The sequence below is a fragment of the Ischnura elegans genome, chromosome 3, assembly GCF_921293095.1.
Source record: "Ischnura elegans chromosome 3, ioIscEleg1.1, whole genome shotgun sequence".
Lineage (NCBI taxonomy): Eukaryota > Metazoa > Arthropoda > Insecta > Odonata > Coenagrionidae > Ischnura > Ischnura elegans.
Genome location: NC_060248.1, coordinates 34,460,642 through 34,477,166, shown reverse-complemented (window position 1 = coordinate 34,477,166; position 16,525 = coordinate 34,460,642). Strand labels below are relative to the sequence as shown.

Genomic DNA, 16,525 nt, shown 5'->3' with positions numbered 1-16,525 from the left:
TTCTGACGTTATTGAAATATTTACATGGATAATTATTTATGGTATCATCGATAATTATGACACCTTGTCTTCTAATTATCTTAATTTTACAGATTTTTGAAGTGAAAACTCTTGTTAAGCACTTTTGCGGGATGGGGAAAAAGCATAGAATTCGCGTGAGCGTCACCGACCCGACACCGCGATCGCTACAGCGAGATATAGATTTCCGTCTTAAAATTCGTCTCTTATTATCAATTCCTCGGTAGTATAGTGGTCAGTATCCCCGCCTGTCACGCGGGAGACCGGGGTTCGATTCCCCGCCGGGGAGGATTTTTTTCTCAATCTCAAACAATTTAAAAAATTTTACAATGGATATTTCAACTACGCAGGCTGACTAGGTATACGTATAATATACGTATATAATAAACTTTGTTAATATATAGACTGTTTAAGTCTTTTTGTTTTAAAAATATTAAAATTGAAAATAAAAATCTATAGAGTATATTATACAATTTCATTAAATATAAGTTCATTAAAATAAATATATTAAATATTAAATTATCTATAAATAAAATAAGTTCATTAAATATAAAGAGCTCGTGCATGAACGTGCAGAAGTACGTAGAATGTACGTATATATATAAGATTCATCTTTTTCGTGAATCGTGCGCGTATTCTTTCTGCTTTCAAATTTGAAATGTTTAATTAGAACTTTGTTTAAAATATTGCAATATGAACTTTTTGAAGTGAAAACTTCTTTTGCGGCGTTAAGCACTTTTGCGGGATGGGGAAAAAGCATAGAATTCGCGTGAGCGTCACCGACCCGACACCGCGATCGCTACAGCGAGATATATGTACATATGTAGAGTGTGTATAGTGTATACAATGGTATAGGTTGCGTCACCGCTATACTTTTACATACTGAATACTGGCATCTGTCTGCTTCTAGTTCTATACTGTACATATGTACTTTTTCTATACAGTGCGTATTATTTTCTGGACTGTTAATATAGATTAATATATACACTTTGTTAATATATAGACTGTTAAAGTCTTTTTGTTTTAAAAATATTAAAATTGAAAGTAAAAATCTATAGTGTATATTGCATAAGTTCATTAAATATAAAGAGCTCGTGCATGAACGTGCAGAAGAGTCTACACGCTATAAAAATACAGGTCAGTACAATTTAAGGCAGTTTCTTTTATGAGCATAGTTAAAAATTTTAGGTTTAAAGCATATTAAATAAAAGAAATAAAAGCATATTATATTTTAATATTTAAATGATGTTAATTTCTATTCATACACATCGTATTTTTAATATATATTTAATAATAAATAGTTTGCTGAAAAAAATAATTTCAATTTTTGTTGAAAAATGAGTATTACTGGAAAAATTAGTTCATTAATAATATTAAATCTATATAAAAAATAAATGGATAATAACTATCTCAGTTTTCACTTCTGTCGGCCAGTCCCACGACTGCCCCGTTTTTAAACTGAATTAAAATTTCTGCACAATTTGGAATGGCGGAAGCTAATTTTACGCGATTTTTGATGAAAAATTGAGCAAAATTTGCCCTTAAAAATGGATGTCGAGGTACTCATGAATTTATTGAACTGCTGTAAAGATATGTGTTAAGATAGATCATTCTCGCGCCATCAAAAGTTACGCTAATTTTTTACGCTCGCAGCTTGGGCTTGTTTAAGTACGTTGAACTTGTAAACCCGCGACTAACTTAGGTTTTTCGCGTGAAAACGACGTTTTTTTCATCAAGCTTTCTATGTTTTAAGCTTTAAGTGCTTGTCTTTATTTATGATTTGTACAATGATGCTTCTGGGAAATGTACAAAGATAAGACATTTATTGTATAAGTTTTCATTTATTTGGTAATTACTAGCATATTCCACCGCTATCGGACCACTATTTTTTTATAAATGACAAATTATCGAGGAAGCGAAGAGAAGAAATATGTTAATATGAAAAACATATCTGAAAGAAAAATGGAGATTTGGAGAGGTGCATCATAAGAGAGTAGCCTTCAAAACGGCTCAGAGTAATTAATGGGTATTTCTTCGCAATTCACTAATGGACTTTTATTTTGATCCAATAATCGTAGTCTTTCTTCAATTTCACGACCTACACCTTCTCCTTGTATGTCTAACGATACAGGTTACATAAACTGAGTTTTTTTCTCTGTCTTGACCTCAGTTTTTAACGTGGATTAGTGTCATGTGTCTTAAAGACCTACACTCCCTGAAATCAATCAGTGATACTGGTCACTCCCAAAAGATTGATTACTGTGTAGACAATGACTCGAAAAAAAAATGTATGATTCAGGCCTAAATTTCCCCAAATTTAGCAAAACCCTGAGTCCAAGTTCTGATATATTTCGCGTGGCTCTGTTCTAGACAACGTAACAAGAGAAAAATGATTCCCCAGCTAACTCACTGTACCTAAATTAAGATGGAATATGTTATCCTCATCCTTGATGTGAAATCTCTCTGAATAAAAGTAAATGAAAAATAAAAAAATAACTCAATAATCAATTAAAATACAATAAGAAAAGGAACTGAAAAGTCAATATAGCCTTCACAAATTGAAATCAGGTTGTACGAAAAATTCCGAACGAAAGCGTACACCACGTAAACGAGTCCTCAGTGTAATCGAGAAGAGCTTGAATTTAAAATCAGGCAGGCTGTGCTTCAAAACTAGGATAACTGGCTTTCGTATTGACGTGCTTCAAATACAAGAGAATATTCCGGGGAATAGGATGTGCACTGTATTCTACGGTTAGGCAGCGAGCTTGGATTCACTGTAAAAACTTCGAAAAAAAATGGAAGAGTTTGTATGGAGTTACCCGACCAACATACGGCTCGATGCATTTGAAGTGCTTTCCCCACTGCATTCACGAAGAGATCGGAATATCCATGCTAAAATCTGAAACCGAGGCAATGTAAACTCGTGCCTCACGATTGCGAGTTTTTTTTCCTCATCAAGCGATAAGCATGCAACGATGGTCACGTAAAAATTACGGGTTTGAACTGGTTAAGTCAATAGGATATGTATACATGTCCGTTGTTACGTCAATATCCCTCATTCCTACTTTTCAGGAAAGAATAGAATAAAAGTCTATTCTAAGTAAGGATACACTGTAGTGAAAGATTTTAATCGAAAGGTCGAAAAGTCCGTCCGTTCATAAGTGTTCCTGAATATCACACAATTAATTAGATCACTTATTTTTTTACAGAGCGCGACCCGGGTTCCAATGAATTATCATCCTATTCAGGCGCAAATTATGATGATAATTATTAGGCGAAGATGATGATAATTCATTGAAACCTGGGTCGCGCTCTATAAAAAATAAGTGGTATAAGTAATTGTGTGATATCTAGGAAAACTTATAATGGTAATAATAAGTAAATCAAGACTTAGTGAATTTTTTTTCCGTCCGTTCATAAATCATCTGTAAAAATATTGCCAAATTTTACCAATTTTTTAGCTTTTAAACAACAGCGTTTTTTTATATTTCTTCGACACAATGCTTTTTCTGAGTAAACATATTTAAAAAGAGATTTCACTACAACGTAAATTAATTTACAAGACTGTCGCCTAAAAATTCTTCAAATTAATTGAATTTGAAAATTGACGGTTCTCTTCCCGCTTGCCATTATTGGTTTTCTTGGAATTGCGGATACATCCTGAAAAATCAACTTGGAAAATTAAAAGTGCCCAATTTATAAATCATTTATATAGGTCCATGACGGATATTTTTGAGAAATATATTCGATATCGAATCCGCAATTTCATGAGGTCCGGCTTAGTTTAACAAACGGCTCAGTCGCCTCAAACTGTGGAACGCAATTTCTCGCGCGGCGTCTCACAGACACTATTTTAGAATGGATAAACAAAATGCCTAAAAGTAGAAATAACTGTTTTTACTACAATAAAGAATTCATTGAATACTTAATTTGATGAATGGACCACAAATTCATGCATAATAATGATTGACATATTTGTATAGTAAAAGTCTGAATAATGGGCACTTATTTTGAAGTTACGGCCGGTTACTGCCGGCCTCGGTGGCGGTGGGGTAAAGTCCTCGCCTGCTAAACCGTAGGTCGTGGGTTCGAATCCCACCTGGGTAGGTGATCCTTGTCCAGGGAATGGATGTTTGTGTTGTACTTTGTTCATGCTGGAAACCCTCGTTGTAAAAAGCCGTTATGTGCAGTTTACGGGGGAGTTGATAATAAATAAATAAATTAAATAAATAGAAGTTATCTTTCATCGAAATTATATCAACCTGTTTAATTTGGGCAGTAAATGCTATGTTGTCATGTGTATGTTTACGGTTAATGTTATGCATATACACGAATGTAATAAGCCATCATAGACGCACGTAGCATAGGGGTAACAGGTGTATTATACGCCAAAGTTCGCAAAAATTATGTGAGAACTATAGTTAATTCTTCGCAATAATAGTTTTATCCAGCTGTTCAATTGGTTACAGAAAAACAATGTGTAGCAATAAGACTCATATCCAAAATTTAATGCTTTAAATGGTTCTAAGTTAAAATAATTAACATATAGTAAGTCACCGGGCTCTCTTGTCCTCGTCGTCCGCAGGAGTATAAGGAAAGTCGTGCAGAAAAAGGGAGAAATCACATGTCGGAGGAATCACACTTTATTCTACCTTAATTTGAATACACGCGTCGACTGACCGGCGTACTGTCGTCTTCCTCTGGTCAGCGTGTCAGTTATTCGCTCGGGTGCATAGCAAGATGTCTTACCTTACGTGGCCATGCGAGCACTTCCTGTCGCCCAAGGGGTTGGGTGGTGGGGGACCGAAAGGAAAGGAGTTATCGCTGACTTTGGATGGGATAGGAAATGAGGCAAGGAAGAGGACAGCCGCCTCTTACAGTATTTAAAACTTTACACTGAATATCACGAGGCTATTAGCATATAAGGAATTGTAACTCGGGTTGTCGCGTGGCGTCTACCAGACTCCAAAAACACCAAAGTATCAAAATTTATTCCATAAATGTGACGAAACAAATAATCATATTGGTCACTATTTTAGAACCATAAAATAGCTGTAGTGAGGAACAAAGAATATGAGTTTCCTAACTATGGAAATACGAAGTGGACAAAGAACATAAAATGGCTTGTCGTCTGGTAGACGACACCCAACAAAATTTTATTTAAATATAGTGGCCACCCAAGAGTTTCTCGTATCCAGTGGTCCACCCAATGTCATGTATTTTTGACCACCCTTTTACTAGCATATGCGCAAATCTCTCCGCCCCATGCCTAACTCACTTAGCCATATGCCGCAGTATAAATCTCATGATGCCCAAAACCAAAAGGAAGAGAATCCTTGCCTTTGGTTTTGTATATCAAAGAGATGGACAATCGTCCGTAACTACCGGAGATTATCGCTGCACGAGGCATTTCATAGGATTTGACGTCGCGGGTACACCCAAATGGGGAAACTCGGCCAGCAAGAGGCGCAAGCAGTACGTCATATGAATGACATGCTTTCCCTAATATTTCAACTCGAATTAGGGAGCATGAGTCATGAGCAACATGACATGGAGATCTCGCGCAAGCAAACTCAAAGGAAATCGTATTTCCGAGGTTATCGAGACGTAAACCCCATTTGCTTGTTTTACTTACACCATTCCTTCTCCTCCTTTCAAGCCATTTCATCCGCAATGGAATGTGAAAATCACTCTTACGGGAAGGAAAATAAAAGTTGACATCATGAAGCTAAATTACTTTCTTCCACTGTGATCACCAAGTTGACAATACTGAGAAAGTAAATACCGAGTGTACGAGGTGGGACCCAAAAAAACGGGAATTTCGTGATAACTTTTTCATCTATCAATATTTTCGCACCGAATTTTAATGCCCTTCGAAGTAATCACCATTGACGGTATTGTACCTAATTTTTTATACCATTGTTCAAAACAATTTTCAAATTCGCTTTTTTTCTTTAGGCCTTACAGCGATATTTATTTCACCTCCTCCACAGTCCCAAAACATTTTCCACTTACGCTAAATTTTTGATGTCGCACTTTTCATGAAGAAGTCATGGTAAAAAGATGCTTAAAATCGTGCTTTGATGCTGATTGATTGATGATGATTGTGACTATATTTGAAAAATGTTAAATAGTGGTCGGAATTACTCTTTGATTAGCGATTAATTAAAATATTTATCGCTATTAAATTTTATAAGTTTAAAGACTGATGTATTCAAAGATTTTTAGTACCTGAATTTGGATGGTTCTTTTTATTTTAAGAGGCAAACATGCACCTAGGCTATTTTTCAGCATAGATTGAACGTTTAAGAGACATTATCAGCCAAAGTTGGCGTGGAAAGGCCCAGGAAATATATGAAATAAAAGATATACTGTCTGACCGGATGAACTGGCCATAAAAAACAAGTCGGAGAAGTATGTTTACAATCTCTAACGAAAATAGTGCGTCCACGGTCGCTACGGTTCTAAAAATTATAGAAAAGCTCATAAAGGCAAATGCGCTAGGTCAAAAACTGCTACAATCATGGAAAAATTGTGATTATTTTGATCATAACAGTAAAAAGGAATCGGGTCGATGTGGTGCTTTGTGGGTTGGCTATCCACCTCGTGAGCCTGAGTTCAAAACATAGCGGTGGCAGGGGATTCTCAGAGATCTCTGCTCGATCTCTGCTTGAGAGCTGTTTGTAAGAAACTTCAAGGACAGCACTCTCTTCATTGGATGGTACGTAAGTCGTGGTAGTCTATGTATCTTTCTTCAAAATCAGTCTATGGGCCAAGGTTTCTATTCAACCTTACCGAGGGTATAATTGCATAAGATATTTGTCGTCTTCCCAAAACGGCATTACTTATAATGAAACTGCTAATGTAATTTAAACATCATTGTTCTACGTTTCGCCTTGCTATTACAAAAAAAGAGCTCATTAAATTACAGTATCATTATGTGTATGATAGTAAGAAAGTGTGAGACTTTTCCCTTGAAGCGCAAATTCCATGCAGTGCTTCATTTCCCGGTCAAGGACAAACATTTATAATGTACTCCGAGCATAATTGAATCCCTACACCATTTTAATGTTCTATACTTTAAGTTTGGCTTCTGTATAGTTGTTTCGCCTTCTGACTGTATTATGTTAGTATTCTCGCATAAGCCGATCTTTGTAATTGAGCAATTTACATTTAGACTAATGAGCTCAAAAACCTGAATTAAATCAAAAATAAGAAAAAAGATATGACAGTGACAGAAAAAGGAAGGAGAAAGCATGTAATGGTACAGCTGTTACGCTCTAAGCCCGGTTAAAAAGGCGACGACAGGACTCTAAAAAGAGAAACAAGACATGAAGGAGGTGTGACGAAGCGATGAAGCTTTTTTTCGTTTTAAACATGGACGATTTCAAAGCCTTTTCACAAAAAAAGCTCCCGTCATTTGCTCGTACAACTTTGTTTCTCCATTTGTATCTCTCCTTTTCTTCCCTCCGAGCGTTTTTACGATCCTCTCGTAGCAGTAAGATAACAAATAAACAAACTCCCCTAGTTACTGGTGTTATCACAGCTGGTGGCGTGGTGTGCTATTGCTCCTTTGATGCAATGCGAAATACTCCCTGTGCTGTGGAATGACGTTCAAACTAGTTGAGAAATTCGCAGCGTATGGAATGTTTTCTTTTTTGAATTAATTACCTTATCATTTGAAAATCAATATATTACTGAAGATAATTAAAAGCTTTTATGAGAATAATTTTCAATATATGAGGCTATATGCTCTTATGATGTTAGCATATTTACGTGCATAGTTTATTATCGAGGGACCCTAGTGGAGAGGACTTTGAAGTAAATTATTGTTTTTGCAGATTAAAAGAGATGTTTGGCAGTGTAGACTGAAGAGAAATATTGAGGGCATTCTTCAGAAAGTAGGTGTATAATCGAGAAATGCAAGGCTCATTTGGATCGTTTGGAATTAACTTCGTATTCCAATTACTTGTACATTTATTTCTGGATTTAGTTTTCTGACTCCAAATAATGTACAATCTATTTTTGACATTCAATCGGTGGCTTGATCGGTGTTACTATACGTCCTATTGATTTCTAATATATTAGATTATATAGAAAGTTCGGGTTGTTATGGGGCCAAAAACATTTGAGAATTTGACACGTTGAAGAACCAAATACCCTTTATAGTATTTATCACAGTGTGACTTATAAGTCTTCATTCAACTGATTTCATGTCAGAGCCATTGGTTGGTACTCATGAAATTTAAGGCTTTAGGTATTACATAAGAGCAAAGTATCATCTCAGAAGTTTTCACTCGTCGTCCACGATGTATTGAACCTATTGCTTGTCGTTTCTCATCATGCCTGTCCACTTCTCTTCTGCTTTTCCATTCTCTTCAATACCCACATGCCAGACACGGGTGAACTATTTCGCACTCGTCCGGTTAAACCTTGAATATTAAACGAACGTATGGGATCCGGTGCAGAAAGACCTAATCCATGAAATTTATAAAATTAGGATAAAAGCTTCAAAATGCGTCACAAACTACTACGATCGTACAGAAAGCGTTACACAGATGCTAAACGAATAAGGTTTGAAGCTTCTGAACAGGAGGCTGCGCGCTAGACTCACATTGCTTGAGCAATTGAGGATAAGTATCTTTAAGAGAGACACGGAGAACATCATATTTCCCACTATGTTTCCCACTACATATCTAAGTCCGGCGGAAACGATAAATTAAGAGAGATGTTTTGCCGAAAGGATAGGTTAAGAGGATTCCATCGAATTCCAAGAACAAGGCGTATAGGCGTTATAACTGTTACCATTTCACTCTCATTGTATTTGACGGTGACAATAGGCAGCTTTATCTCGTTATTGCGACTTAACCGCAGTGAAAGTTGTCTTTTATAGTTGACAAACGTCTCGCATGCGTTAAATGTGAGGTTTAAAAGGAGCACTGGCTACGTTACGTATTGCTGCCGTATATTTTCTTCTTGAAAAGTGTATATAGATGACTGGCAGCCTCACGAGTGGTGATTTAGAAATATAAGCTTAATGCGCACACTTACTGAGTGACAACAATTCTAGCGGCGCACGTGAGAATCCTCCGGTATAAATGTAAAATTCCTAGGATAGGTATAAGAATTCGCTTCTTTCCCGAGCAATAAAGGACTAACCCTCCGTTAGTCGCGTGGCGTTTACCAGACGCCAGACCATTGTCCTTCGCTTGTCCACATCCTATTTTCATAGTTAGGAAAATCAGATTCCTCGTATCCTATTATTTTATGATTCTGAAATAGGCACTGATATGATTTCTTATTTTGAAATTTATAAAATAAATTTTGAAACTTCGTGTTTGGAGTATAGTAGACGCGACGCAAAAACTTGAGTAGCAAGTTACATGCCAATAGCTTTGTGATATTCATCGAAAAGTTTTTGAATGCGTTTATCATTTAAACTATAAACGATACAAAGCATTTAATTTTGAATGTGCGTCTTATTGCTACGATTTTTTTACTGAATTCAGTGTAACACCTGAATATAACTATTATTGCGTAGAATTTACTATGATTATGGTAAAAATAGTTATTTCTACTGTCATGAATTTTATTTAACCATTCCAAAATGATGCCTGTGAGACGCCGCGATACAAATAACGTTCCAAAATGCAACTCAACTGACGAAGGGATGAATAAATGCTAGGCGTAATCGCTTTAGAGCATTTCCTTTTTATTTTCAAACGGCTGGTGTCCGAACACCCCTCGCCACACGTCTGATGATGCGGCTTGCGGGGTAATATTTAGATGTATACGCAACACTTACTGAACGATGTAAGATCTTAGATTCTCCCGGCGTATCAAGTGCAGAAAGGTTTCTCGGGTTTTCTTAGATCTTACCTCACTCACCTCTTTGGGGAGGGTATGTACATCGCAGCGTCAGTAAACTTCCGAACTTACTTAACCTTTCGTCAGGCGCAATATTGGAATTGCTGAGTTTAGGCACAATGAACCCGACAAAGCCTCATTATTAGAGTAAATGATCATGTGAATGATGTATCATTTGCTATTTATGTACACCTTTACACACCGTCATACGGCCCTAGACTGATCCAGTAAGGTGCGATTCAACTTCCTTTTTTGTATTATTATATGTAATATACTTTAGCGTGTGAGTTCTGTATGCTCAATTTTTTTTATTTTGCTAATTTATTTAAAATCAACTGATTTGGGCGTTACTTGGTGGAACGATGAAATTTTCATGGTGAAACAAAACCTAGTGCTGTTCCACAACCTTTTTGATTATTTGCTGTCAACTAGTTTCGACGTCTATACCCTTATTATCTAGACTAACAAAGCTCTGTAATGTATCATTGTCTTCTGTAATGCCGTGACGAGGAGGTTATACAAGCCTTTCTTAACCGCTGGGAAACCCAAGAAAACTTTCTGCACTAACGGAACGTTTTATATATATTTGCGGGCCGCGTTGAACCGGAAATGCTGCCGGGATGTGGGTGGAAAAGAGAGGCATGGGAATGAGGGAGTTAAAAGGAGGGCTATATGTGGGAGGAGAGGAGAAGGAGTGGAGGTTTGAATTCTCATGAGGGAAGATATACGGCAGCCAAGGGTTCACGGTTGTCCCCCCCTCATCCCCTCCCCCAGAATTGCTTTCTTTTGTGAGTGATATATTGGACAGGGACTCTTTTTTTCCACCACGCGCGCGCCGCTGCTGTAGCAAAGGCCCTGGCGGTCTCCGTGTTGCCCCCTAAAGAGTCGTTCCGTGAAGGCCGGAGGAAGGGGAAAGAAAGATGCGGGAACGGGGGATGGGGTTGACCGTGCGTTACGCAAGAAAGAAGCAGGAGCTGAAGCATAGATGGGAAAGAGACTTTCTCCTTTCAACTGGGACTCCAAAGATGTGCGTGGAAAATCAAGGAAATTAGGCGTAATAATTCCTAGGCTTGGGGTTGTATAACGGTGAAATGTATCCATCACAATACCTATTTTCTTATACATGAATCACCATGAGAAAAAATTACCCTGGACCGGGAATGGAACCTCAGGCCCTTGGCATTCTGGGTCACTTCGAAGGTCACTACGCGACCCTGGTTCCTCAGTTCCCATGGTAACGGTTCCGAGGACGAAACTTACAAAAGGGGATCCTCAAATGGTGCCGCTGCTCATGTCGCTGACGGACAAATAGGTCCGAGTTTCACGGGGAAATAGGGTATAATTAGGGGTTTAAATAGGGTGTAACTGAAATTTATAAACATGACGATACGATCTATCAAATTTATTACTTTTCAATCCTCGAAATGACAAACATTATACTGCAAAATATTGGAAAAAAAAGGATCACACACTCATCACCGCGCCGCGGACATTTTGGAAACCGATTGAAATGTGACCGAAGTGGCAACAGAAATCAGTCCTCCTATGGGATAAAATTGGGCCTCCTCAACTAGTCCCCTTAGTTCCGAGGCTCAGAGTATTATATCTACACGTATTTTCTTACTTGCGTACGCGCAGGTCCGTGTACGAGGTATGTTAATTAAGTCTGGCAGTGAGACAGGATGGTCAGGAGAAGAGAATCATCGAAATAGATTTTTTACTTTAAAATGGGACTCCAGAGATTTACGTAGAAAATCGAGGAAATTAGGCGTAATAACGCATTAGTTTTGGATTGGATAACGGGAAAATTTACCCATTATTACACCTATTTTCTTACCTGAGAACGTGTACAAGGCGTAAAAAGTATGTGAATTTAAACTTCTCAGTAAGATATGATGGCCTGATGAAGATAATTGTAGGAATGAATGAGAATATATGCAGAAGGTGGCCGCGATCGAGTTGCATAACATGTCACAAGGTACCTATGTAAAAAACAAGAAATACGTCAGCATGAAAAGGATAGCAGATAGGATAGTGGAGTGGAGAGTGAATATAAATCCAATTTTCGGACTGTGGACTTGACTGTGGAGATGCCTTGATTGCTGAGAGAGATTTTTAGCTTATAGAATTGACGATGGTGATGAGGAGGAGAGATTTGCGGCGACACATAAATTTGACTTGACCAGAATTGGAACTCGTGAAAAGAAGTGTAGCCAACTCGGAAATGCAATTTCGAGTCGTATTTGAGAATGGAACACCTCGTAAGGAATGGAGCAGAAGAGAATTCTCCAGTCAGCGTCTAGAAGTCTGGTCACTCACCACGAATTTCAATGGGTTTCCGGCAGTTATTGTTGGTATATACGAATGCAATTTCAATGTTGATTTCTGTGTTACTATGTGCATTGTTGTTTTTATTGATTTTCTAATATATAAGAGTTCAGTATGTGAATTTTAACCAAAGAGGATACATGTTCTGTTAACATTGAAGTTAAGCATTAATTTCCATCCGCCTTAAATTCTACCCACTACAACAGGTTATGGGCCCAGCATTTCATCGGAAAAAAAGGAATCGTTATTAAATTCGATTTGTAAGAATTTTAAGGGGAACGATTTAGTTTCCGGAAGTATGGATGACGAAAGATATAAAATTCCACTCTTTGATGGCAAGGAATATGATGAGTGGAAGTTCCGGATGGAAATTTACTTAGATGAAAAGGAGTTACTGGAGCATGTGAGAGTGCCATTTGAGCAACTGATGGACCCTTATGAAATACAGAGAGGAGATAGTGCTGAAACTCAGGCAAGTAAAAGTTCCGCTACAGCGGGATTGAAGAAGCTTGAAAAAAAAAATGTAAAAGGTTCATTATCCAGAGCTTGGGAAATTCTCAGTTACTACAAGTGCGAAGTAAAGAAACTGCGAATGAAATATGGACATATTTAGAAAGCAAGTATGAAAAGAAAACTCCCGTGACTAGAATGATGCTGAAAAAGAAGTTAAGCAACCTTGAGTTCCGGCCGTCATCAGAGACGTTTGATGAATATTGTGTGAAATATGATGCCCTTATTATGGATTTGAAAAGAGTTGGGGAAATGATAGATGATATGGGGAACGTCTTACAATTCCTAATGACTATGCCTGAGGAGTATGATGCTGTAGTGTCAGGACTGGAGACCTTGGCTACGGAGAGGTTAACCATGGAGTTCTGTCGTCTTCGTATTAGTGAGGAGGAAGCAAAGAAGAAGGAGAGGAAAACAGGGAGAAGTTCACTAGATGTCACTGATGCTTCTCCCACAGCATTTGCCGGTTCAAGATACCAAGATAGGAGCCTGAAGAGGTTTGGCAAGTCTCACCTTGTTTGCCACAATTGCAAGCTTCGAGGCCATAAGGTGACCGAGTGTTGGAGACCAGGTGGAAGGATGTACAAAGGTGCAGATAATTTAAAATCAGGTAATGCACATTGCATAAGACAGGAGTCTTCTGAGGATGAACTGCCAGCGCATAGTTTTGTCACATTTGGAACAGCAAATTACAAGGTAAATAATGTATGGATTCTAGATTCTGGTGCTTCTGACCATCTTGTCACGGTAGATACTCCTGTTGTTAATAGAAGAAAGCTAAAAGAATTTGTTAAGATTGGTGTAGCCAAAGCAAGTACATATTTAATCTCGAAAGAAATTGGTGATGTTTATGCACTGACTTATGTTGATGGGAAACCAAGGAAAATAGAACTAAAGAATGTATTGATAGTTGAAAATTTAAAATGCAACTTAATTTCTATTTCTAGGTTAGAACAAAAAGGTTTCAAAGTTATTTTTGAGAAAGGTTCATGTACTATTAATAAAAATCAAGCTGTTGTAGCAGTGGGATGGAGAGAGTCAAATATGTATAAATTGGAGTTAAAAGAATTATCTAATGTCGAGGCATTTATTGGTATCAGTGATGGACAATTGTGGCACCGGAGATTGGGTCACATAGGAGTTGATGGGCTGAAGCAGATTGGTAAAGCGTAAGATGGACTGTGTGAGTTAAATGCTAAATATGATTTGTGTGATATTTGTGTACAAGGGAAACAGGCATGTCTTCCACACAATCAGAGTAGAGAAAGGGCTCGTAGACCGCTTGAAATAGTTCATAGTGATGTATGTGGACCTATATCACCCACTGCTTACAATGGAGTAAAATACTTGCTGACTTTGATAGATGATTTCTCTCATTTTACGGTAGTGTATGGTTTAAAAAGGAAAAGTGAAGTAATACATTATTTAACAATTTATGAGGCGATGGCAACTAGCAGATTCTCTTCTAAGATATGTCAGTTTAGATGTGACAATGGAGCAGAGTATGTGAATGAGAATGTTAAGATTTTTTTTCAGGAGAAAGGAATTCAGTTTGAGTTAAGCAACCCACACACATCTCAACAGAATGGGATTGCAGAGAGGATGAATAGAACTATTTTAGAAAAAGCCAGGTGCATGCTTTTGGGGTCCAGTTTAAGAAAAACATTTTGGGTGGAAGCTGCTATGACTGCAGCCTACTTAATTAACAGGAGTCCAACTAAAGCATTAGATAACGGCAAGGTTCCAGCAGAGATGTGGTTTGGTTTCCGTCCAGATGTAAGTAAGTTGAGAGTGTTTGGATGCGTGGCGTTTTCTCGTAAAAACAAATCTGAATTAAAGAGCAAATTTGATGAGAAAGGAAAGAAATGTATTTTGCTTGGTTATTGTCCTAATGGATATAGATTGTGGAGCCTATCGGAAAGAAAAGTAATTTCTGCTTGTGATGTTGTATTTGATGAAAGCAGGAACAAGTTCTCAGGTGAATTTTGGGATGATGATATGTGGGAGAATTCACAGGATAGCTCAAGGGAAGAGGAGAAGCAAGGTGATCAACTTGATACGGTAGATTTGGATTATCCTGATAGTAAGGGTAAAAAAGAGGTAGATCTAGGATTAAGGAGGAGTAATCGGGAAGAGGAGAAGCAAGGTGATGAACTAGATATGGTAGATTTGGATTATTCTGATAGTAAGGGTAAAAAAGAAGTAGACCTGGGATTAAGGAGGAGCATTCGAGTCAGGAGGAGGCCAGAAAGTTTAAAAGAAAACGCTACTTTGGCACCTACAATGAACTGTAAAGAGTTCTTCTCTGAGGAGAATTGTAATAAAGGAAAATTGTATACAGAGAATACGGCTTCATGCCTAGAATATTATCCTATTGATGAGTTATGTTGTGCATTGAATGCAGTATTTTTTGCTATAGTGTTCCTGAGTCTTTTGATGAGCTAGAGAAGAGATGGGATAAAGAGAAATGGCTAAAAGCTGTGGATGATGAAAATTCAGTCATTGCTAAAAAAAAATCACACATGGGAAGTAGTAAAATTACCCGAGGGAAGGAAATTAATTAAAAAAAAAAAGTGGGTTTTTGCCATTAAGGAAGATAGTGAGGGAAACATTGAGAGATACAGGACAAGACTTGTTGTTAAAGGATGTTCACAAAGGAAAGGTTTAGATTATTCCGATACATATGCTCCTGTAGCAAAAATTATCAACTCTGAGGACCGTCTTGTCTGTATCTAATTATAAGCAATATTTTGTGCATCAACTTGATGTTAAGAATGCTTTTCTATGTGGTGTGCCGAAGGAAGATATTTATATGCCTCCGCCACAGGTAGTAAAGGTTGAAGAAGGCTTGGTGTGCAAATTGAAAAAGACATTATATTGTTTAAAGCAAGCCCCTAAAGAATGGAATGCTAAATTTCATAGTTTTGTAAAAAAAAGAAAAAACTAGTTTTTGTTCAGTGTCAATCTGACAGATGTTTGTATGTGAAAATTGAGTGCAATGTTACCGTGTATCTGTTGTTATACGTTGATGATTTTGTAATCTCTAGTAATGTGATTTTCTGTCAAAACCAATGTCATTGATGTGGTGTATATATCCTCAGAAAACCAGAGGGCAGACATCTTCACAAAACGTTTGTCATTTGAACAGTTTTCTAAAATTAAAAGAGAACATAGGTATGTGTGAAGTGTAAGTTTAACATGGAAATTGAGGAGGAGTGTTGGTATATACGAATGCAATTTCAATGTTGATTTCTGTGTTACTATGTGCATTGTTGTTTTTATTGATTTTCTAATATATAAGAGTTCAGTATGTGAATTTTAACCAAAGAGGATACATGTTCTGTTAACATTGAAGTTAAGCATTAATTTCCATCCGCCTTAAATTCTACCCACTACAACAGTTATCTCTGGTTTTCCTGATGGGCTCTGCGATCCAAAATTTTATGGGGAAAAAGCTAATATTCAAGGCTGTTGACCAAAATTTATATTTAAATTGGTATCATTTATCAAATGCAAAACTTTTCAATGAGATTCATTACGGATTCAAATACGATATTGAGGATAAATTTATCACTCTGCACTCCTTGTCACTTTGCAGGCATCCTCAACACCCGGTTAAAATGCCCCCTGAGAGGGCATTTAAAGTCAAGCTACTACGATATTTATTGGTGCCACCTATTTGAAGTCATCTTGAAAAGACCATTAAAGTTATTTGAAGGCCTGCGAAAAATCTCAAGGCTTACCACAAAAATCATAATCGTCGGCAGGATTCGCAGATTCCACCTTTCCACCAGCTGTAAGA

General features: G+C 37.3%; 1 non-coding gene across 1 annotated transcript; it reads left to right on the top strand.

Moving 5' to 3' along the window:
- The first annotated feature begins 235 nt into the window (after nt 1–235).
- Nucleotides 236–307, top strand: Trnad-guc. The gene has a single exon. It is a non-coding gene; the product is annotated as a tRNA-Asp (tRNA).
- Nucleotides 308–16,525: the final 16,218 nt, after the last annotated feature.